This window comes from Podarcis cretensis, assembly GCF_951804945.1.
Source record: "Podarcis cretensis genome assembly, chromosome: 11".
NCBI lineage: Eukaryota > Metazoa > Chordata > Lepidosauria > Squamata > Lacertidae > Podarcis > Podarcis cretensis.
Genome location: NC_137180.1, coordinates 56,489,027 through 56,512,992, shown reverse-complemented (window position 1 = coordinate 56,512,992; position 23,966 = coordinate 56,489,027). Strand labels below are relative to the sequence as shown.

Here is a 23,966-nt window from a genome sequence, read left to right as displayed (position 1 = left end):
GTTGGCCCCGCTCAGGGTGCCATATTACCAAAGATACCGGTAACCAAAGTCCAGCCTGATGCCTTGTTTCCCCTATTTCTGCTTAATTTGCTTCTTCCCATAACATTCTAGAAACAGAATGCAAGTTGTATTGTTTGTGTACAGGTGACTGGCTTTATTTTCAACGTTTCTTTAAAAAGCAACAAAAATAAATATTCTTTGCAGCTTTCTCCTTCTTGAGCATGTCTGCTCAGAGGTAAATCCCACTTACTTTAACTTTCTTTGGAAATAAGTGTGTGCCCTTAAGTCAATAGTCTTGGCTCTGATTTCTCAGAAGCAGCCAACTTTAACTAGGTCACTGATGGGAGTAAAAGAGGAATTTGCTATATACTCACTGTTTGTCCCGCCTCAGTGTCAAACTTCAGAAAGGCATTTCCGCCCGTGATACTCTGATCGCTTCCTAAAGGAAGAAAATTCAAAAAGAAGAATATTGGAGATAATGATCATGTCCTTGTTCACGCAGGTAAGTGGTAGACACCCTTATTTCAAACTAGCAGAGGTTTCTGAGCACCATAGCCTTCAGAGGGGGACGGCCTCCCCCAAACTGGTGCCCCCTCCAAATGTTTGGACTACAATTTCCATCGGTCCAAAATCTTTAAAGGTAAAGGTAAAGGTACCCCTGCCCGTACGAGCCAGTCTTGACAGACTCTGGGGTTGTGCGCCCATCTCACTTAAGAGGCCAGGGGCCAGCGCTGTCCGGAGACACTTCCGGGTCACGTGGCCAGCGTGACATCGCTGCTCTGGCCAGAGCCAGAGCCAGAGCTGCACACGGAAACACCGTTTACCTTCCCGCTGGTAAGCGGTCCCTATTTATCTACTTGCACCCGGAGGTGCTTTCAAACTGCTAGGTTGGCAGGCGCTGGGACCGAGCAGCGGGAGCGCACCCCGCCGCAGGGATTCGAACCTTTGGAAGGGGCCAAATTGAGAAAGGCTGCTGTAGAATATGGTAGCACCTGTTCCCCTCCTCCAATGACAAGTTGACACTTGGCAGGGAAATCATGAGGGGGGGGGATAACCTTCCTCTACCCCAGTCCTAATCTAGATAGGCAGCCCTCACCCCAGCTGATTTTTATAAAGAGGGGAAATGGCTATTGTAGGTGTATTTTGGAATCAAGAGTCACAGCCTTTCCCAGCTTGGGCCATGTTGATCACTGGGACAAGACGGTTTGATCGTATTACACCGATCCTGGCCCAACTGCACTCGCTGCCAGTTAGCTTCTGGGCCCAGTTCAAAGTTCTGGTTTTGACCTATAAAGCCTTAAAACGGCTCAGGACCACAATGCCTCAAGGACCGCCTCTCCCCATCAAAACCAACCCAGACTCTGTGTTCATCGTCTGAGGCCCTCCTTCATATGTCTCTTCCACATGAGGTCTGGAGCGTGGCAACATGGGAACAGGGCCTTTTCTGCAGTGGCTCCCCACTTGTGAAATGCTCTCACCAGGGAGGTTTGCCTGGTGCCTTCATTATATATCTTTAGACACCAGGCAAAAACATTCCTCTTCAACCAGGCCTTTGGCTGATTAATATTATACAGTGGTACCTCAGGTTAAGAACTTAATTCATTCTGGAGGTTCGTTCTTAACCTGAAACTGTTCTTAACCTGTTCTTAAGCCTCCCACTGCTGCCGCCACGCGATTTCTGTTCTCATCCTGAAGCAAAGTTCTTAACCCGAGGTACTATTTCTGGGTTAGCCAAGTCTGTAACCTGAAGCGTCTGTAACCCGAGGTACCACTGTACCTTTTAAATGTATTTGTGGGAAGGGGGCGTTATTGTTTTGTTGTTTCTGTCTTAGCTATTTATTTGTGCTTTTGTCTTGTATTTTTATCTTATGAACCGCCCTTTTGATAAAGGGAAGCATATAAATCTAATAAATAAAAATACAGTGGTGCCTCGCAAGACGAAATTAATCCGTTCCATGAGGCTCTTCGTATAGCGGTTTTTTCGTCTTGCGAAGCAAGCCCATTGACAGCTTAGCGGATTAGCGCTATTAGCGGTTTAGCAGCTTTTAGCGGATCAGCTGATAAGCTGCTTATCAGCGGATCAGCTGATAAGCGGCTTAGGGCTTAGGAAAAGGGGGGGAAAGGGGGGGAAACCCCACAGGAACTCGCAAGACATTTTTGTCTTGCGAAGCAAGCCCATAGGGAAATTCGTTTTGCGAAGCGCCTCCAAAACGGAAAACCGTTTCGTCTAGCGGGTTTTCCGTCTTGCAAGGCGTTCGTCTTGCGGGGCACCACTGTAAAATAAACTTGAGGCCCTCCATAATTTATTAGGCTACAACTCCCACTATCCCTTACTGCCTTTGCTGTGTTAGATTGTACAGGCTCCTCAGAGCAACCACCTGTCTTTGCATTGTGATTCTGGTTGCAGCTGGCAGAGCTTGTGGTCCAAAACAACTGAAGGCCCTCAGGTTGGGGAATGCTGCACAATTGCAGTGAATACTGTTGGGGAATGTTAATCATTCACCACTTTGGCTCCTTTTACTAAGAAGCTGGTTCTCTCGTCAGAGTTGACTCAAGCAGAAATAACAGGAAAGAAACAGAAAAACACAATCCTTTATATTTGCAGGTGTCCACGCACTCTTGAAATTTCATTCCTGGCAGATAGGCAATGAGCATGGACCCTTCAAGCCTCGGCGGTTGCAAAGGGATTCATCCTGCATGGCTAGAAAGGGTGAACAGCCACTATCCATTCCCCCGTGGCCTGAACACCCCTTTCTACGTTGGAACGGACAGGATGTAATTGGCAGCCTTGTTCAAATATCCATTTGAACATATGGACCGCCTGTGTTAATGGATACATTTAAGCCAGGACCGACAGAATGTTTCCACGGTGAGTACCAGACGCAGATATTTATTTCCCTTTTCTCTGCTGTGGCTGCAAAAATAATTGTTTTTTAACGCGTGCCCCCACTGCTTTGCAGTTGCCGTATTTCCAAAACCATCTCCCTCCCCCACCCACCCCCGATGACAGGTGCACCCCTTTGGGAAGCAGTGGTGTTAAAAAAAAACCCACTAATAAGGAAATCGAGATGCAGCCGACAATCCCAGGAGGCAAACTGTGCCGGGCAAGGCACGCGACAGTTTGCAGAATGCTCGTCAATATCCTTTAATTCAGAGCGCAGGCACAGGTTTGGACTAAGGTCAGCAACAAGCGCCATCCGCCGCCCCGCTCTCCCTTCCCCAAAGCTGCTAACGATTCCTTCTGCTGCGGAGACCCTTAACAGCATCCGACCTCCTGCCCTTTAGCCTGCTGCTTCTCCTTCGTTGCCGCGCCAGCCGAGATCATTAGGCTGATGTGCAACGACTGCGCTCAAAGCTAATGGTTTGGTCCCTGGCCACAAAGCTGATAAACACCAGCAAGCCATCAGCAAGAAGGGAAAGGGAAATGCTTCGCGCAGCCGGCTCAAAAAGCGGTCTTACAGCAGGAAGTCCTGATTCCTTACAAGGGATGGGAAAGCTCAGGCCTCTCTATTTGGCCAGGGAGATTCTCCCCACACCATCCGCCAGCCATCCCCAAACCGATCCTCTCTCTCTCTCCGAGACATGACCTTCACCAGCTCTCCTTTGCACCTTCTTTTGGTATATTGGCCTGGCTGGAATGTGTCCTCGAATGCTGATATTGTGGACTGGTTGGACGCAGAGGAATGGTGGGCGTAATAATAATAATAATAATAATAATAATAATAATAATAATAATAATAATAATTTATTATTTATACCACGCCCATCTGGCTGGGCCTCCCCAGCCACTCTGGGCGGCTTCCAACAAAACACTAAAATACAATAACCTATTAAAAATTAAAAGCTTCCCTAAACAGGGCCGCCTTCAGATGTCTTCTAAAAGTTTGGTAGTTATTTTTCTCTTTGACATCTGGTGGGAGGGCGTTCCACAGGGCGGGTGCCACTACCGAGAAGGCCCTCTGCCTGGTTCCCTGTAACTTGGCTTCTCATAGCGAGGAACCAGTTAGGGAACCACCAAGGGAAGCAAGCTCAGAGCCCAGGAAGTGGTGGTGAGACGACAGTGAGTGGTGAGAGGGAAAAGGCTGGGAGGAAGAGGTGTGGGAAGCTGAAGTAATAACAGGGCTTCATTTTCATTTTTTATTTGTATGCCGCCTTTCCAGTCAAAAAAACAATGCTCAAGGTAGCTTACAGCATGACAAGATTTACATAACTACAAAAGTCATAAACAATAAATAGTTAAAGGTAAAGGGACCCCTGACCATTATGTCCAGTTGTGACCGACTATGGGGCTGCGGCGCTCATCTTGCTTTCTCGGCTGAGGGAGCCAGCATACAGCTTCCGGGTCATGTGGCCAGCATGACTAAGCCGCTTCTGGCGAACCAGAGCAGCGCACGGAAACGCCGTTCACCTTCCCGCCAGAGTGGTACCTATTTATCTACTTGCACTTTGACGTGCTTTCGAACTGCTAGGTGGGCAGGAGAAGGGACCGAGCAATGGGAGCACAGCCCGTCGCAGGGATTCAAACTGCCAACCTTCTGATCGGCAAGCTCTAGGCTCTGTGGTTTAACCCACAGCGCCACCCACGTCCCAAAAAAACAATAAATAAACCACATCAAAAAAATGCACAACCAAATGGGAAGCAATTTCCACATAAATCAAAATCTAAAACTAAGAATACAGCATTAATATCACAGTTTCTTCGTGAGCTGGGGGAGTTTGTGGCGGAGAGAAGTCCAGAATCAGAGAAAGAAATGCCATTTTGACAACACAGAATTCGCCACCTGCATGAGTTAACCCCATTCCCATTCCCATTCTGAAGAAGAGCCAGCAGCACAAATGCAGATCTGAATCACCATCATGCGCCGCGTGTGCAAATAGTATTATTGCGCAAAGAAAGCTTTCATCATTCATTACAGATTTGCTGATAACATTTACACCCTTGCAGCAAGTTCGGGACACTTACCCGCAACCTCACACCTGGGCTGTGTGTGGAAGAACCACTGCTATTCACCACATGCCAAGCCTCAACATTACCTGCAGGCTCATAGCTATGGGATCCCAGGAGCCTCGCCCACTTGCCCTGTAATCTCCATTTTAGCTGCTCTCCAACCAGCTGGTTGATAAAGAGCTGCGGAGCTTATTCTGGGGAAGGGCAGTAGCTCAGTGAAAGCACACTTGCTCTGCATGCAGAAGGTCCCAAGTTAAATCTCTGGCATCTGCAGATAGGGCTGGAAAGGACCCCGGCTGAAATCCCGGGGAGAAACGATGCAGACAATAACAAAGCAGATGAGCCGATGGTCTGATTCGTCATGAGGCACCTTCCTATGTTCCTATATTGATTATTGAGGGGAAGTGCGTGGAACAGGTCTCAGTGTTTCGATTTCTGGGAATGGAGTTGAGAGATGACCTAACCTGAGGAGAAAACAGCAAAGACCTGATGAAGAGAGCATAGCAGAGGTTATGTTTTCTGAGAACCCTCTGGAAAAATAACCTCTCAAAGGACCTGTTGATGGCATTTTACAATTGTACTGTGGAGAGTGTACTAACTTATGGTCCGTGCGTGTGGTTTGGGAGCTGCACGGTCAGGGGAAAAAGATGCTGTCCAGGGTTGTAAAGACTGCAGAGAGAATAATTGGGTGCACTCTTCCCACCTTAGATCAAATCTACGCTTCCAGGTGTCATAAGAAAGCTGCAGAGATAGTGCAGGATAGTGTGCACCCCGGAAATGATCTCTTTCAGCTTCTGCCTTCTGGAAGAAGGTACAGGGTTATAAAGACTAGGACTAGCCACCTGAGAAACAGTTTTTATCCAAATGCGATTTTGGTTTTAAACGCAGTGGAAGGTAGTCTTTAAGGGACGCGGGTGGCACTGTGGGTTAAACCACAGAGGCTAGGACTTGCCGATCAGAAGGTCAGCGGTTTGAATCCCCATGACGGGGTGAGCTCCCATTGCTTGGTCCCTGCTCCTGCCAACCTAGCAGTTCGAAAGCACGTCAAAGTGCAAGCAGATAAATAGGTACCGCTCTGTCGGGAAGGTAAACGGCTGATTTGCCAGAAGTGGCTTAGTCATGCTGGCCACATGACCCAGAAGCTGTACGCCGGCTCCCTCGGCCAATAAAGCGAGATGAGCGCCGGAACCCCAGAGTCGGTCACGACTGGACCTAATGTTCAGGGGTCCCTTTATCTTTACCTCTAAGGTAGTCTTTATGTGAGTATATTGTATTCAATTATGGGGTATCAGAGTTTTTAGGGGGTTAACCAGGCTGGGATAGCTGGCATAGCAAGCTTGTGGGTTTTTGAATGTCTGATGTAGATTTTTTCAATTTCGTTGTTCTGTTTGGGACAATGACAATAAAGATTACCGTATCGTATCGTATTAAAAGTTGAGATTTGGAGGCTGCTAGACTAGCCATACAATCTTGAGAAAACAAGAGGAGGAAGAGATGTTTGATGCTCCTCCTGCCTGACTGTCCTAGTTCACTCAGATAACAGGGCTTCTCTATGCACCTGTGAACATCATCTGTTGGAGATGGGAACACTGGATGTAAGAAGCTGTCTTACACCAAGTTACACTATTAGTCAATCTGACTCTAGGAAGGAAGGTAGCTCAGTGGTCCAGCCTGGGAGAGACTCCCTGTCTGAAACCCTGGAGATCAGCTGCCAGTCAAGGTAGACATTGGTCCATAGATGGACCAAAGGTCTAACTTGGCAGCTTCCTACTCCTTCTGTCAGAGACTGTCAGGACGTTGACAATTGTGCACGGGGGAAAGAAGGGATGGAGTCTCAGGAGAGAGGAGCCAGTGATTTGTGGGGAATTGTACCAGCCAGGAGGCAAGAGTTGGAGGCAGGGGAAGCTTCAGAGCTGGAGAGTGTGGGATGAGCCAGAAGAAAAGAAGGAAGAGGCAGATCAGGCAACTGCTTCCCCACCAATGTCTCCCAGAACCAGGATGTCAGGTGTGTGTGCACACCGCTGAGAATTGATGCAGAAAGATGCGCAGCGAGTTCCCAAATGTCACACTCAACTGCCCGGAAGGCATGGGGAAATCGGCAGCTGCAGGAGGAAATAATCTGCAAAAACAGCCTCAAACATGCAGCTTCCAAGGGAAGAGGCCTTTTCTGAGTTGCACGCTGTGATGGGAGGCACACGGGCTGCCAGCTCGCCTTCTGGAGGGACAGCATCTTTCCCTGCCCTACCTGGAGACGCCGGAGATTGAACCTGTGACCTCCTGCATGCAAAGCAGAGGCTGTACTACTGAGCTACCTCCCTTCCTAGTGGACAGTTCTTAGACAGATGGACTATGCCAGGAGTGCATGCAGGAGCCAGGCCCTGTGACCAGTAGGACTCTGCAGGACTGGGGCCTTCCTAAGTTTGTTCTGAAGACGCAAGGCGCGGCCACACAGGTGAGGCTGACTGGTAACTCACAGCACCTGGTGGCAAGAGCCAGGAAGGGATATAAGGTCAACATTTCCCTTTGGCTCTTTGCCACAGCAACACGTTCCCTGCCTTGCTGCATTTGACTCCTTGCTTCTTGATCCTTGGAACCCTGACTTCGTGACTCCTTGCTTCTTGATCCTTGGACCCCTGACTTCGGGACTCCTTCCTTCTTGATCTTCGGACCCCTGACTTTGTGACTCCCAGCTCTCTGACCCTCGGACTCTTGGTTTTCTGACTCCTGGCTTCTGGACTCCCGTTCTTGCTCCCACCCTCTTGCCCCTGGTCCCGACTTCCCCAGCTGGGACTTTGATTGCCCGTGAACCAGACTGTGACACAGGAGGGGACTGAAAAGGGATGAGCGAAGGAAGTTTCCATGCAGGTGTAGTCTCTGCTTGCGAGTGTGCAGCCCATAAACTGGTGGAGGGGAAGTGGTCCCCTGTTGCTGCAACTGCTCCATAGAGCGCAGACCTGGGAACAGCTGCCTAGATGCTAGACAGGTGTGTGTGGGTATCTAGAGCTGCAGAAGCGACTGTGTTATCTTTGACAGTAAAGCGTTAACTCTCTGCTGGGTGCATTCCTTTGGCTGGGAAGTGCCCTTGGCACCTACTGACTGTCTAGGGCAGGGCCGACAATGCAACACCCACAAATACATATGTGACTGCAGGGTCCCCTCCCACCGCTGAAGTTAGCTCTGAAAGAAGCATTCTATTGTAGTCAATCAGTGAGTGAGTGAGTAAGTGAGTGAGTGGTGTCTGTGACAGTTTCTCCAGCTTGCAAATGTGCCCTCCTGCCCAGAAAAAACCCGCTATTGATCTAGAGCAGGGGTCAGCAAACTTTTCAACAGGGGCCCGGTCCACTGTCCCTCAGACCTTGTGGGGAGCCAGACTATATTTTGAAGAAGAAAAAATGAATGAATTCCTATGCCCCACAAATAACCTAGAGATGCATTTTAAATAAAAGGACACACTCTGCTCATGTAAAAACACGCTGATTCCCAGACCGTCCACGGGCCAGATTTAGAAGGCGATTGGGCTGGATCCAGCCCCCAGGCCTTAGTTTGCCTACCCATGATATATAGCCTGTGTCTTTTCAACAGCCTACTACTCCATTTGTTTAATTTGAGACACAGGAGACTGAACACAGGAGACATTCTGCATGCAAAGCCCATACTCCACCGCTGAACACCTGAGACCCGTGGCATCTGGGTAGCCCCTCTTAAACAGAGGGTGCTGGACTAGATGGATGATGGGCCTGATCCAGCAGGGCTCTTCGGAGTCTCATTCCCAAGTAGCTTGACTGAGAATAATCTCCTCCACCCTCCTCCATCCCAGGCTGAAGAAGTTGGTCATCCTCCTTCTGAAGGACACTGTCGTTTTTACTCATACTATCAACAGGATGGACTCTGAGAAACCCCAAGAACATCAATCATCCCTTTCCAGCTGGGAGGAGCAGATTGGAGAAAGGGGGGAAAAACACACACACCTCAGGATCCTACGTGGCTGTCTAATTCAAATTGCTCTATGGCCAGTCTAATTTCTCCCCATCGACTTGAGGAACAAAAACTTATATTCACCACAAGACTATCGCTGTGTTTCTCCCCCACCCCACCCCTCCAGATCCAGATGCAGGTTTTCTTCCTTTTCCTTTTAAGTCTCTACATTCATTATTTGAAAATTGACTGATCTTCTTTTTGGAGAGCTGCGCACTTGTTTGTATAATAAAATGACAGGGCAGATATACAGATTTTCCACCAATTCATTCCCCCTCCTTTCGAAAAGAAATCTATTCATTTGAACAAACGCCAGATAAAACCTTTTGTGCTCGGTTTTGTTCCGTCAGATAGCCGTCTCCTTCTTCTTTTCCTGCCTCCACCCTTCTCTCCTATTTCTGCGTGCTGATAACGAATTTTCGCCGAACGAGCCCTAATCCAGACAAGTGACTGCTTTATCACTAGCTATAACTTTGCGTTTTTAATTTCTCCCGGTAACTGGGAATTGCTTGGCGCTATCTACATCTCGAAATACCTCAAATGTGGGGTGTGGATTCCCCACAGCCACCAGCTTCACTTTTCCTATCGCTGCCGAATTCTGGTTGGGCCATTATTTGATAGTACACATCAAATATGCTCCTTCTAACTACCTTTATATTTGGTTGTGCCTTTTGAAAGAAATTTGTCCTAACAGCTGGTTTTGCTCAAAGACTGGGAAGGGATGAGAGATGGTGACAACAAATAATCATTAACTAGAACACTGCCGGCCATCAAAACCCAACTGCATCTGTTACAATCTCTTGATTTGTATTTCCTGAACTGGTAATCGGGGGGCAATGAACCTGGTGATAGCAAGCAGCAGTCCAACTGCACCAGGACTTGTGGAACAGGACCCATGACCCCCATGAGTATCTTCCCTTGAGCTTGAGGAACCATGCATCTCTTGCACAACAACCACCAAGGGAGTGTATCAGATGGAAGAACATGGAGAATGTCCATCTTCAGGCCAGTAGACTCCCTATAAGAGACTGTGCCCACAAAGGAAGCAGAGCATGAGAGGGGTGACTTAAAAGGCCTTGGTTCGCCTTGGAGAAAGTGGCTCACAAGGAGCTCTCCTTGGTCCTACAAGAACCAACCTCCCTTGCTCCAGAAGACCAGAGTGAGGCAGTCCAGGTTTAACTACAAGTTCAGACACCATGGCAAGCTGTGCTTAAGCAAAAAAAGATGCAAGAGCTTCTGAATTCCAACTCACAGTAGGGCTGGGCGATATATCATCCAAAACTGGTTTCAAGTCCATATCACGATATGGGTTTCATAATTTTTGACCTGGCACTATATTGCGATTCATGATGTATGTGCAAAAACCACAACGTAGGGGAAAACTGTGAAGCCAGCCAGTGTCTCTATGTGGCTCCATCCTTACTTAAGACATCATGATATATCAGTATATCGCAATGTTTAGCTGATGATATATCGCGTTGTTAGAAACTAGTCATCGCCCAGCCCTACCTCACAGCTGAACTGAAGAGAGAAGGAATGTCTTTTTGCTTCTCTGAGTTACTGAGGTCCAATGTGAGCATCAGGAAGATAAGAATCTGCCTTACGCCACATCAGACCATTGGTCCATCTAGCCAGTACTGACAACACTGATTGGCAGCAGCTCTCCAGCGTTTCAGACAGAGACCTCTCCCACCCTGACTTGGAGATGCTGCAGAATGAACCCTGGGATCACCTGGAAGCAAACCAGATGCTCTACGACTGAGCCACTGCGCCTTCCCCAAAGTTCGCTTCTTCCTGTAATCCTGAACTATGGTTTATCATTTGTCTGAACTAGCCCACCAACTCCTCCAGGAGGTGCCTGCTAGGAAATGTGCATCATCTAATAGCTAAGGCCCAAGGGCACTGTGGCTTTATTGCGGTGCCGAAACAACTTTCTGATGCTCACCCTGCTCCACCCAGTTTTACAAGCACCCTTGGAGCAAAGAGCTGGATCAAAACGCCCTGAGCATTTCCAATCCAAAACAGAACCATTTCTCTCCCAGTGTGAGCGCCGGAGGTGAAAGAGCAGGGAGGGGGACATACCACCCTATTCTGCAGTTTTTCAGACCTTCTCCATCCAGCAGCCGACAACCCCTGGAGCACTTTTGCAGCTGTTCCCTTTTTTAAAAAAAAACAAACCTGCAGGTATTTATTTCCATACGGCAAAGGGTGGTTGTATAAACTAATACAGTGGCACCTCGGGTTACATATGCCTCAGGTTACAGATGCTTCAGGTTACAGACTCGCTAAAGAAATAGTACCTTGGGTTAAGAACTTTGCTTCAGGATGAGAACAGAAATCGCGTGGCAGGATGCTCCATTCGCTAAAGTGGTGCTTCAGGTTAAGAACAGTTTCAGGTTAAGAACGAACCTCCAGAACGAATTAAGTTCTTAACCCGAGGTACCACTGTATAAACATACGTGCAGCTGTGCTAAAAAACCCAGCCAACCCTGAGAAATGGAGGGCCAATGCAGGTTGCAGATCCAGCATTTGAACTTCTAGTAGCTGTTCCAGTTTTTGAGTCAGATTCACAAGACAGGCGAGTGGCAAAAAATTCACTGACTCCTGCCATGTCTGTCTCTCTTCGCTCTTCTTCCATGCCATGTCTTAGAAGAAGAGTTTGGATTTGATATCCCGCTTTATCACTACCCGAAGGAGTCTGAAAGCGGCTAACAATCTCCTTTCCCTTCCTCCCCCACAACAAACACCCTGGGAGGTGAGTGAGGCTGAGAGACTTCAGAGAAGTGTGACTGGCCCAAGGTCACCCAGCAGCTGCATGTGGAGGAGCGGGGAAGCGAACCCGGTTCAGCAGATTACGAGTCCACCGCTCTTAACCACTACACCACGCTGGCTGTAAGGTACCAGCTGCCTCTGGACCAGTTGTTGTCAGGTTGTAACAATGGCATGGGAGGAACCAAAGATTAACATGCCCAGCAATAATTTTATTCTCTGGGTCTGTTGACTTGGAGCAAGCAGCACCTCGGAAAAATCACAGATCACCTGCTTTTACTGCCAATACCTCCAGAACGAATTAAGTTCTTAACCCGAGGTACCACTGTACGCTTGAAGCACAACTGAAGCACATTTTCCCGGGCAAGAATTCTGGGCACCATAATTTGTTAAGGGTTGCTGGGAATTTATTAAGGGTTGCTGCAAGGGTTAAACCAGAATTATTGTGTGGGGGTGTGTGCATTGAATGTGTTTTAAAGGCATAGTATGTAGACAGCCAAAGACTGGCTATAATCTAACCTCCAGAAAAGCTTTATGGGAGCAAACCAGGATGAGCGCCCAATAAACAGCTCATCTAGTGGAGCCCCTAGATGAACGAGCCAAACTGGCTTCACCACGACCGTCTGTTCTGGGAAATGTCTTTAGCTGGTCAGAAGATGTTTGCAGCCGGAAGCTGCCAAACAGCCTCCTCTCTCTGCACAGCCCATCTCGCCCTCCGCCCTGCTTGGCACTTGGCAGGCAGGGAAGGGCACTGCAAACAGCTCTCCAGCCAACACCCCGCCCTGAGAACGGGGCCTCGCCCAGGCCCCGAGCCCTTCCCCATGAAAGGGCGAATTCCTGGATGGGTCCCAGCTGTCAGCTCCCACCCTCAGAGGCTGACAGATTTGCATGAGTCCTAAAGGGTGGGGCAGGTGCTTTTCCTCCTCAGCAGGGTGCTCCAGCTTTAACCCTCGTCCGTCCAGGGTCAGCAAAGACTCTCCTGCCCTTGCAGCAGAGGCAGCAAGCCCATGTTGAAGGGCCGTGCTCGGATCCGGATAGCACACCTTTGTAAAACGGGAGGAGGAGAAGAATGAGATGCAAGTCCGGCGTTGGAAATGGCAGCATGGCAGACGCTGCCATGCAGACTGAGAGCCCCTTGGCTGCAAACCCAGATGCTGTCATTCTCCAACAGAGGAAATATCAACGGGAGACTGCAGTGCAAAATGCCTGGCCAGGAAGTTCGATTCTATTCACTCTGGCTTGAATCATGACGGTGATTTCCTGTCCTGTGACAGCAATCAGCTTCTGCCGTCTATGCTCGGCAGTCTATGGTCTAGGTTGGATTAACACCGGTCCTGAAAGACCTACATTGGCTCCCAGTATGTTTCCCAGCACAATTCAAAGTGTTGGTGCTGACATTTAAAACCCTAAATGGCCTCAGTCCGGTATACCTGAAGGAGCATCTCCACCCCCATCGTTCTGCCCGGACACTGAGGTCCAGTTCTGAGGGCCTTCTGGCGGTTCCCTCACTGAGAGGATACAGGGAACCAAGCAGAGGGCCCTCTCGGTAGTGGCGCCCACCCTGTGGAACGCCCTCCCATCAGATATCAAGGAAATAAACAACTGACTGACTTTTTGAGGACATCTGAAGGCAGCCCTGTTTAGGGAAGTTTTTAATGTTTGATGTTTTATAGCGTTTTTAATATTCTGTTGGGAGCCGTCCAGAGTGGCTGGGGAAACCCAGCCAGACGGGCGGGTTATAAATAACTATTATTATTAGTATTATTACTGCACCATGATATACATGGGGCTGCCTCTGAATACATTTTGGAAACTTCAGCTAATGCAGAATTCAACGGCCAGGTTGCTTACTGAGGAAAGACTGTTTGAGCATATTACACCGGTCCTCGCCCAACTGCACCATCTGCCAATTAGTTTCTGGGCCCAATTCAAAGTGCTGGTTGTGACCTATAAAACCTTACATGACTCAGGACCACAATACCTCAAGGACTGGAGCCTGAGATCATTTTCTGAGGCCCTTCTTCATGTGCCTCCTCTACAAGAGGTCTGGAGAGTGGCAACACAAAACGGGCCTTCTTTGTAGTGGCTCCCCATTTGTGGAATGCTCTCCCTAGGGAAATTCATCTGGCACCACCATTATATATATTTTGGTGTCAAGCAAAAGCCTTCCTCTTCTCCCAGGCCTTTGGCTAATTAAACAATCTATGGCCTTTCATACTAGGCATGGTATTGTTTTGTTTGTCATTATGTGTGGCGTAGTGGTTAGAGTGTTGGACCAGGACCTGGGAGATCAGGGTTCAAATCTCCACTCAGCCATGAAGTTTGCTGGGTGACTTTGGGCCAGACACTGTTCCTCAGTCTAACCTACCTTTCAGGGTTGTTGTGAGGAAAAAACGGGAGGGGCTATGTATGCTAACTTGCGTTCCTAAGAGGAAAGGGCAGATATAAATGTAACAAAAAAAAATATAATTAAATATTGTCTCTCTGTCTTTATGCCTTCATGTGGGTAAAGACAGATGGATGGATGGGCAGACTGACAGCTCTGCCAACTGAGGTTTACGTACCTTTGACTCTTGTCCACAAAAGCTTATACTACAATGGAGCCACTAGTCTTTTAAGTGCCACAAGGTTATTTTAACAGACTAAATGACCCTCTGGAAACAGTTCAACAAGGAAGTTGAGAAGATGAAACGAGGAATCAAAAGTCCGGAAGAAATTGTTCTGTCCGAGGAAGGGCCCTAGAACGCAACCTAATTTAGCACATGTGTTTTATTTGGGTTTTGTAAGCAAAGCTAAGGGACACGGGTGGCGCTGTGGGTTAAACCACAGAGCTTAGGACTTGCCGATCAGAAGGTTGGTGGTTCGAATCCCCATGACGGGGTTAGCTCCTGCTGCTCAGTCCCTGCTCCTGCCAGCCTAGCAGTTCGAAAGCATGTCAAAGTGCAAGTAGATAAATAGGTACCGCTCCGGTGGGAAGGTAAACGGCGTTTCCATGCGCTGCTCTGGTTCGCCAGAAGCGGCTTAGTCATGCTGGCCACATGAGCCGGAAGCTGTTCACCGGCTCCCTCAGCCAATAAAGCGAGATGAGCGCCACAACCCCAGAGTCGGCCACGACTGGACCTAATGGTCAGGGGTCCCTTTACCTTTACCTTTTAAGCAAAGCTAAAGAAAAAAAATGAATCTGGCCAAGCTTGCCTCCTGTTGCATCTACAACTGACTTTGACTCACTCTGACCAATAAACTTATGAAATCTTCTTCAGAAGTTTTCCACCTCACATCGGAGGGTTGGGGCCCTGGGCAGTTGCCCAAGGATACCAGGTGCTGATACCTGCCTGGTGCGTTAAGATCTGGATATACCTGAATTTGGCCAGTTTGGATCTTTGATTGGCGCCCCTATGCAGGCCCATGGGAGGAAGACTGAAAGGTTTGGATCTTCCATGCCTTTTGTGGTTCCAGCCTATGGCCTGCCACCATTTAGGAGTCCAAAGCATGTAAGCACCTAATAATAATAATAATAATAATAATAATTAATTAATTAATTAATTAATTAATTTTATTTATACCCCGCCCTTCCTGGTTCAAAAACTGGGCTCAGGGCGGCCAACAACAAATTTAAAACACTTAATTGTAAAAGCAGCATTAAATACAGTATAAAAACATGAATAACAATAACATTCAAAGTTCAGAAATCAATTTAGGGGAAATCCATCTAATAAGCATTAGATAATCCCCAGGGCTAGCTGGCTGAATTAGTCCTATTTGGGCCAGCAAGGAGGCCAGGGGAGAATTAGCTGTGGGGTCTCAGAGCAGGTGATCTTCATAAAAGGGGAGGGGGAGGGAAGATAAGAAAAATAAAAGATCAGGCTGAATTCAAATTAAAGGCCAGGCGGAATAGTTCTGTCTTACAGACCCGACGGAAAGAGGTTAAATCCTTAAGGGCCCTAGTCTCATGGGACAGAGCATTCCACCAGGTCGGAGCCATCACTGAAAAGGCCCTGGCCCTGGTGGAGGATAGTCTGACTTCCTTAGGGCCCGGGACCTCTAAACTATGGTTATTCATGGACCTTAAGGTCCTCTGCGGGGCATACCAGGAGAGGCGGTCCCGTAGATACAAGGGCCCTAAGCCACAAAGGGCTTTAAGAAATAAGAAATACCCATAGTGCAGAAATAAACATGGCGGTGCAACGAGCATCTTTTGAAGGTGCCGACCCCCCTTCCATTTGGCCCTTCCCTCCCCACTGTGCCTCTGAAAGAAATTCCAATGGGATGGCATTCCGGTTGCTGACATCAGATTAGCGGCATGTTGTTTTGCATGCCAAGGGTGCTGCCGATCAGTCGGGCATGCTAATCTGCACTTGCAGAAGCATTTTGGAGCCGTGTGGCTGCCTCCTTTGCTTGCGCAGAGGTTGAGTGAGTTGCCGTATCTGCGGCTGTTCCCCCCTCCCCCCCCCCACAGCACTCTACCTGAAAGAGATTTTAAGTGACGGCAAAAGTACCAGAGATTGACTTGTCGGGCTTTGAAATCTCGGCTGCGAAAAGGGAGAATGTGGGGCTGCGGTGGCTTTGCTAATTCTGGCTAATGACTCGCCTCGGCATACTGAATTAGGGAGACAATTGCCTTCTGAAAGTCTGTCAAGAGTTGCATGATAAAATGCACCTTATTGTACTACCAAATGGAGCCGAGTTTGGCCCGACAGGGCACCTCTCATCTCCCGCGCGTTCTTTTCCCAAAGTGCTTCGCAAGGTAATGAGCTGAATACCACGAGTGTAGCCAAGTGCAGTAGTCATTATGAGCTCGACAATAGCTCTTGCACAACCTCGCACGCCGAGAGAGAGGAAATATTGGCCGGAGCATTGTGGGGGACCTGGCAGTTGTGATTGATACATTCCATCAGATCTTTTTGAGACGGCGTTTGAGACGCTCCGGAGGAGTCCTATTGTACGTGCCTCCTTTAATTCAACATCCCCTCCCTGCAAAGACCGAGGGAGGCATGCGGGGCACAGAATACGTCTCGGCTGTCCGAGTGTGGGCATTCGGGTTGACAAATGGACGGACGGCAAATTAATGAGTTATCTACGGCTATCTTTCAAAGGGACGGGAAGAAATAGGAGGCATTAATGACCAGGCAAGGGACTATTATGAAGGGCACCTTACCTGTAGCCAAGTGGCTGAGCTGCTTGTCCAGTTGAATCTTCCTATCTCATCCCTGCTGTCCGGCTTATGTGTCTGCTGTGTATATTGGTGCCATGTGGTTGGCAGAGAGACTAAATCTTATTTAGTGAGGGCATTCAGCACCATGTAACTGGGCACCTATTAAATGCACAATGACACCTCAGACCTGAGTTTTTGTTTACCTGCTTGCTTTTGTCTGAAAACAAGTTTTGTACATAGAGTAAAGTACTAGATTGGCCTTCCCCAACACCTATCATTTCCCCCCACCATTTGTTCATGGTGGTGAGAACTGGTGGGAATGAGGACTTTGAACGGCTTTGAAAGAGGATTGAACAAATAAGATATACTATTCACTGAATTGTAGATTTCAACAGAAGTAGCTCATAAAGTTCAACGGAAATAGTAGAAGACCCAGTGGATCAGTTCATTCTCTAATCAGTTTATGCATAAGGCCCATATATGTGAAAGTGTCTATTCCACCTGTCTGTTCATAGAGTCCAACAATCCACACCAAAGGTTGTTACAGTTCCACAGAATCCTTTCACAGAGTCTAAGACAAGGATTTCCGGAATATTAGCCTTGTTTCACCATCCTGGGCTTCATCAGTAGTGCAAACTCATACACTGGTACCTCAGGTTAAGAACTTAATTCGTTCTGGAGGTCTGTTCTTAACCTGAAACTGTTCTTAACCTGAGGTACCACTTTAGCTAATGGGGCCTCCCGCCGCCACCGCGTAATTTCTGTTCTCATCCTGAAGCAAAGTTCTTAACCCAAGGTTCTATTTCTGGGAGTCTGTACCAGTGGTTCTCAACCTGTGGGTCCCCAGATGTTGTTGGACTACAACTCCCATCATCCCTGAGCTCTGGCCTTGCTAGCTAGGGGTGATGGGAGTTGTAGTTCAACAACATCTGGGGACCCACAGGTTGAGAAAGGCTGTGTGTAACCTGAAGCATCTGAAGCGTCTGTAACCCGAGGTACCAATGTATATCACAGGACAGTGGGTCTCATAGCATAGTAGTAGCTATAGTAGGATTGGGCAAATTCATGGAGGAGAGGGCTATCGCTTTTGAATTATGGTGCTGGAGGAGGCTCTTGAGAGTCCCATGGACTGCAAGAAGATCAAACCTCTCCATTCTTAAGGAAATCAGCCCTGAGTGCTCACTGGAAGGACAGATCCTGAAGCTGAGACTCCAATACTTTGGCCAACTCATGAGAAGACTCCCTGGGAAAGCCCCTGATGTTGGGAAAGATTGAGGGCACAAGGAGAAGGGGACGACAGAGGACGAGATGGTTGAACAGTGTTCTCGAAGCTACCAGCATGAGTTTGACCAAACTGCGGGAGGCAGTTGAAGACAGGAGTGCCTGGCGTGCTCTGGTCCATGGGGTCACAAAGAGTCGGACACAACTAAACAACAACAACAGGGCTATTGAAGGCCACTACCCATGATGGTTATGCTTTGCCTCCTTGGTCAGAGGCATCAACGCTTCTGAATACCAGTTGCTGGAAAGGGCTCTTGTGCTCGAATCCTGCCTGTGGGTTTCTCACAGGCATCTGGTTAGCCATTGTGAGAACAGGATGTTCGACAAGGTGAGCGAAGGGCTATCTTTCAAAGGGACGGGATGAAATAGGAGGCATTAATGACTAGGCAAGGGACTATTACAAAGGGCACTTTACCAGTAGCAATGGGCCTACAGTGGTGGGGGTACCACATACAGTCCAGAGCAACGGGTAGCCAATGCAATGCCCCCCAGATGTTTCTGGGATGCCACATGTGCATGGTTCAGCTAAGGAAAGGCAACCTACAAATAAATCACAGAATTGTAGAGATAGAAGGGTCCACATGGTCCTCTAGTCCAACCCCTTGAGATGACAGTAATGAGGTCTCATCAGCCCCAACCTGGAATGGTCAATGGTCAGGGATGATGAGAGCTGGATTACAACTAAAGCTGACCCAGTTCTCTTCGAACCTATAGGTTTTCTACCACCTTTTTAACCAACAGAACACCCACTCTCCACAAGTGTTTTTTTAAAAGAAAACCAGGGCAGGAGAGGCTATTTAAGAGTCAAGGAACGAAACATGGAGCTGGTGGAGAAGAACCTCTCCTGGTATGCAAAGCAGGCAATGAACTTTTGGGTGGAAACAGGGCTGTTCTTGTAATTCCGTAGGATGTTTCAACTGCCCATCTGTGAAATGTTGGGGAATATGCTACTGAGTGATCTGGCAAAACAACTCTGCTTTGCATTTATCTGTAGGTTATTAAATTTCTATCCTGCTCTTCCTCCAAAAGGAGTCCAGAACAGCAAACGTGAAGGAGATAATGTAAATAATAATAATAATAATAATATTTAAAGCAATTAAAAGCAAGGTGTTCTAGTGGATGGTGTCTTTATTTGACCTACTCAGAGCTTATGGATTTGTGGTGTGGAAGGTAAAAAGGTAAAGGACCACTGGATGGTTAAGTCCAGTCAAAGGCGACTATGGGGTTGCAACGCTCATCTCACTTTTCAGGCCAAGGGAGCCGGCGTTTGTCCACAGACAGCTTTCCAGGGCATGACTAAACTGCTTCTGGCACAAGAGGACACCGTGACAGAAACCAGAGCACATGCAAATGCCGTTTACCTCCCCGCTGCAGTGGTACCTATTTATCTACTTGCACTGTTGTGCTTTTGAACTGCTAGGTTGGCAGGAGCTGGGACAGAGCAACAGGAGCTCACCCCATCACAGGGATTCGAACCGCCGACCTCCTGATCAGCAAGCCCAAGAGGCTCAGTGGTTTAGACCACAGCACCACACCAACACCACCTTTTTTGTGGAAGGTATCCACTGACTGTATCCACCAGTCACCTATGGAAATTTGGTGCCTGTTTTGACAGCAGTAGTCATACTGTTTTTCTAGGTGGAAAAGTGAGGCAGAAAGAAAGGTGTGGCGCTGTTAAGGAGGGGGACCGAGTCAAGAGCATCCATACACAATTAAATGGTGTGGGAAGGTAGGATAAGCCCACAAACCAGCCAGTACAGCAACAGGTAGCCAACTAAGCTTGCCAAAATAGGCAATCTGCTCCTCTCGTTTGGAAACCTGGGTGCTTGGAGCTAGAGATGTAGCAAAACTGGATCTGGGTTGCTGTAAAAAACTATGGTAGGTGGCAGCTGACATACTGTTTTGCCAAGACAAGACACCCTTGTGGCTGCTCCTTCAGCAAATTCACTCATACAGGATACCACATGCCTGCAATGGCTGACAGTGACCGGAATATCCCCAAACAACTTTTAGAGGTCAACTACCAAAGGAGGGACGCGGGTGGCACTGTGGGTTAAACCACAGAGCCTAGGACTTGCCGATCAGAAGGTCGGCGGTTCGAATCCCCACGACGGGGCGAGCTCCCGTTGCTCGGTCCCTGCTCCTGCCAACCTTGCAGTTTGAAAGCACATCAAAGTGCAAGTAGATAAATAGGTACTGCTCTGGCAGGAAGGTAAATGGCATTTCCATGCGCTCCTCTGGTTCGCCAGAAGCGGCTTAGTCATGCTGGCCACATGACCCGGAAGCTGTACGCCGGCTCCCTCGGCCAATAAAGCGAGATGAGCGCTGCAACCCTGGAGTCGGCCACAACTGGACCTAACGGTCAGGGGTCCCTTTACCTTTTTACCAAAGAGGAGGAATGGGGCATCAATATCCCTACAGAAGCTATTGGGCACCGATGCTCATCAGCCTTAACGGATGTTGTGGGATGAGGTCATTGAAAGACTGGATAGCCCAGCTGGTTAGAGCGTGATGCTGATAACGCCAAGGTTGCGGGTTCGATCCCCAAATGGGACAGCTGCATATTCCCGCATAGCAGGGGGTTAGACTAGATGATCCTCAAGATCCCTTCCAATTCTATGATTCTATGAATAGCTAGTGGCCCACAGAACTTCCACATTACCCCATGCCATGGCCAACAATAATCCCCATACTTCAGAGAAAGCAAGATTCTCACAACCTCATCAAAAGTCAAAACCCACCCACGCAACATTTCAGGTACACTCTGAAGAACCACTCTGTCCTCTAGGGAACGACAGAAGATCATTTTTATCCCAACACAAATCATTTTGAACGAGCCAGCCCACATATGAAATATTTCTTAAGCAAGACGCTATACAGCAAAAGCCCCTGCTCAGATTTTGTCATAACCCAAAATAAACCGAACTTTATAGGTTCTAATTCTGGCCTAATCTTCCCTTGCTATGCTTGTATGGTTTCTAATTATTTTGTCCTCAAGCTCTGCTTTGATGAATGGTTGTACCTTTTCCAATACACAGTGACTTGTAAAGTGCCTTAAAATGACTGATTAGCCCCTTTTGTTAATTTCCAATATAAAGAAATCAGCAGATAGCATCCAAATGTAGTTTCATCAGTTTTTAAATTATCACAATTAGAAGGGAAAAGAAGTGGGTCACAATTTGTACAGAAATTCCCAATCTAGGCACACACAAAAACATTAGATTCCCCCTCCTCTCTCTGAAAAGTTGTTAAAGGCCATAAATCCATTATCCAGATACAGATCACTCAATAATTTAATGTCTTTAGCTTGGCATGCTTCCCGGTACAAATTCCCTTTATCTGCCATTATTTTCAGGTTATAACAAATTGAGGAGTAGTTGGCGGTTTTGAAATCTTGAAGAGATAGAGGCAATCATAAAGAGTTCTGAATACAGCTGCCTCTTTGATGCCGAGAAGAGTTCCATTAGTGAGCAAGGGGGAGAGAAGACCGGAGGGAAGGAGAACAGAAGGTTGAATAGAACTTTTGACATAAATGTCCACGCCCCAATCGTTTTCTAGACTCAGGGGCAACTTTGGCGGAGGAGGGGGAGAACACATTTTCTGTAGCTGGTCCTTCCTCAAGACAAGAAAGAAGGTTCTGACGAAGCATCAGGAAGAACTTTTGGACAGTGAGAGCTGTTCAGCAGTGGAACAGACACCATCAGAAGGTCATAGAATCATAGAATCATGGAATCATAGAGTTGGAAGAGACCACAAGGGCCATCGAGTCCAACCCCCTGCCAAGCAGGAAACACCATCAGAGCACTCCTGACATATGGTTGTCAAGCCTCTGCTTAAAGACCTCCAAAGAAGGAGACTCCACCACACTCCTTGGCAGTAAATTCCACTGTTGAACAGCTCTTACTGTCAGGAAGTTCTTCCTAATGTTTAGGTGGAATCTTCTTTCTTGTAGTTTGGAACCATTGCTCCGTGTCCGCTTCTCTGGAGCAGCAGAAAACCACCTTTCTCCCTCCTCTATGTGACATCCTTTTATATATTTGAACATGGCTATCATATCACCCCCTTAACCTCTCCTTCCTTGGAGGTTTCTAAGCAGAGGTTGGAAGGCCAACTGTCACGAATGCTTTAGCTGAGATTCCTGAATTGGACTAGATGCCCTTGAGGTCCCTTCCAATTCTATGAGGTGCTGGGCCACCAGTTGTCAAGCAGATCTATAATCGCCACCAACTCGCATCGCAACTTCAGTTGGAGCCCAGCTAGTCACTTCTTGGGACCAGGCCAACGGAAAAGGAAAAGATGGACATCATTTGCTAGGGAATGGCAGGATCCACATCCCAACTAACACCCAAGTGTGGAGGCGGAGGGGAACACATAGTGTGCCCAGATGGGATGGGTGGAACAAACTTGAAATGTTTCTGCTATTTGCCTTAAGTCATTGGAAAAAACTCAGTGTGACGGGATAACTCAATGTTATGCTTAGTAGCTGGGCTACACATTACCCTCAGTAGGGCTGAAGAAACCATGCTCTGACGCTCTCCTTGGGAAACTGGAAGGGTGTTCTGTGAAATCATACCAAGAAGGAAGGAGATGCTCTTGGCCAGCTGACTTTTCGGTTATGTTATCTCACCTAGCAAAGCTTCCCCAGCAGTTGGGAGGGGAGGAGAAAGTACTATCGGACAGCCTAAACCTTGTTAACTAAACAGCTATCTCAGATGTCACAAGGGACCAATGATGTTCCACCTTGCCTTGCAAGTCTGCAGAATATCTCCCAGTTCTTCCTTTGAAGCAACTCTACCTTCACTGTCAAGACTAATAAGAGCCCTGCTGGATCAGGCCAATGGCCCATCTAGTCCAGCATCCTGTTCTCACAGTGGCTAACCAGATACCTGTGGAAAACGTGCAAGCAGGACTTGAGCACAAGAGCTCTCTTCCCCCTTCTGTGGTTTCCAGCAAACTGGTATTCATAAGCAATACTTCCTCCAGATGTGGAAACTGACCTGGTACTTGACCAACTACACACCCTTCCTTGCTTATCCTATGAAATGTTTAATCCAGAGGTAGCCATCATGGTACCTCTAGTTGCTACACACTAACATAAACCACAGCCAGCATGGTCACTCACCAAGGATTATGGGAGTTGTAGTCCAAAACATCTGTGAAGCATCATACTGGCTATCCTGGGTCTAGCCTGTTGTGACATGTTGCCTGCCTGTGGGCTTGCACCTTCATTGCTCCATGTGTTTGCCAGTCCTGATGGACAACTCTTCACTGAGAGTCACAATGCAGCTATGGAAATTGCACCACCTTGCAGCTAGTTACTACCATCTGCATCAAAAGGTAGTGGTTGCCCGCTGGTGCAGCTTACAGTCTGGTAGCACATGACTAAGCACAGACTAAATCCCAGCTGATTTCTGCATATGCTCTACAATGGCATCCATTTCACAAAGGAATGCTGTGCAAATAAGCCAATGTGCCAATGGTTCGTAAGGTCTGCATGCAAAAATGAAAATGTTAAGTACACTTTTGTTGTTGTTGTTGTTGTTGTTTAGTCATTTAGTTGTGTCCGACTCTTTGTGACCCCATGGGCCGGAGCACGCCAGACACTCCTGTCTTCCACTGCCTCCCACAGTTTGGTCAAACTCATGCTGCTAGCTTCGAGAACACTGCTCAACCATCTCGTCCTCTGTCGTCCTCTTCTCCTTGTGCCCTCCATCTTTCCCAACATCAGGGTCTTTTCCAAGGAGTCTTCTCTTCTCATGAGGAAGCCAAAGTCTTGGACTCTCAGCTTCAGGATCTGTCCTTCCAGTGAGCACTCAGGGCTGATTTCCTTCAGAATGGAGA

The 23,966-nt window shown here is 47.9% G+C and overlaps 1 protein-coding gene across 1 annotated transcript in view; it reads right to left on the bottom strand.

The window, feature by feature from the left end:
• The window catches only part of ZBTB7C (zinc finger and BTB domain containing 7C), a 253,149-nt gene that overhangs the window by 154,962 nt on the left and 74,221 nt on the right, over window positions 1–23,966 (bottom strand). Inside the window, exon 2 of the mRNA XM_079994871.1 lies at window positions 375–439. The gene's annotated coding sequence lies outside the window, so the exon portion shown is untranslated. The remainder of the gene's footprint in view (window positions 1–374; window positions 440–23,966) is intronic.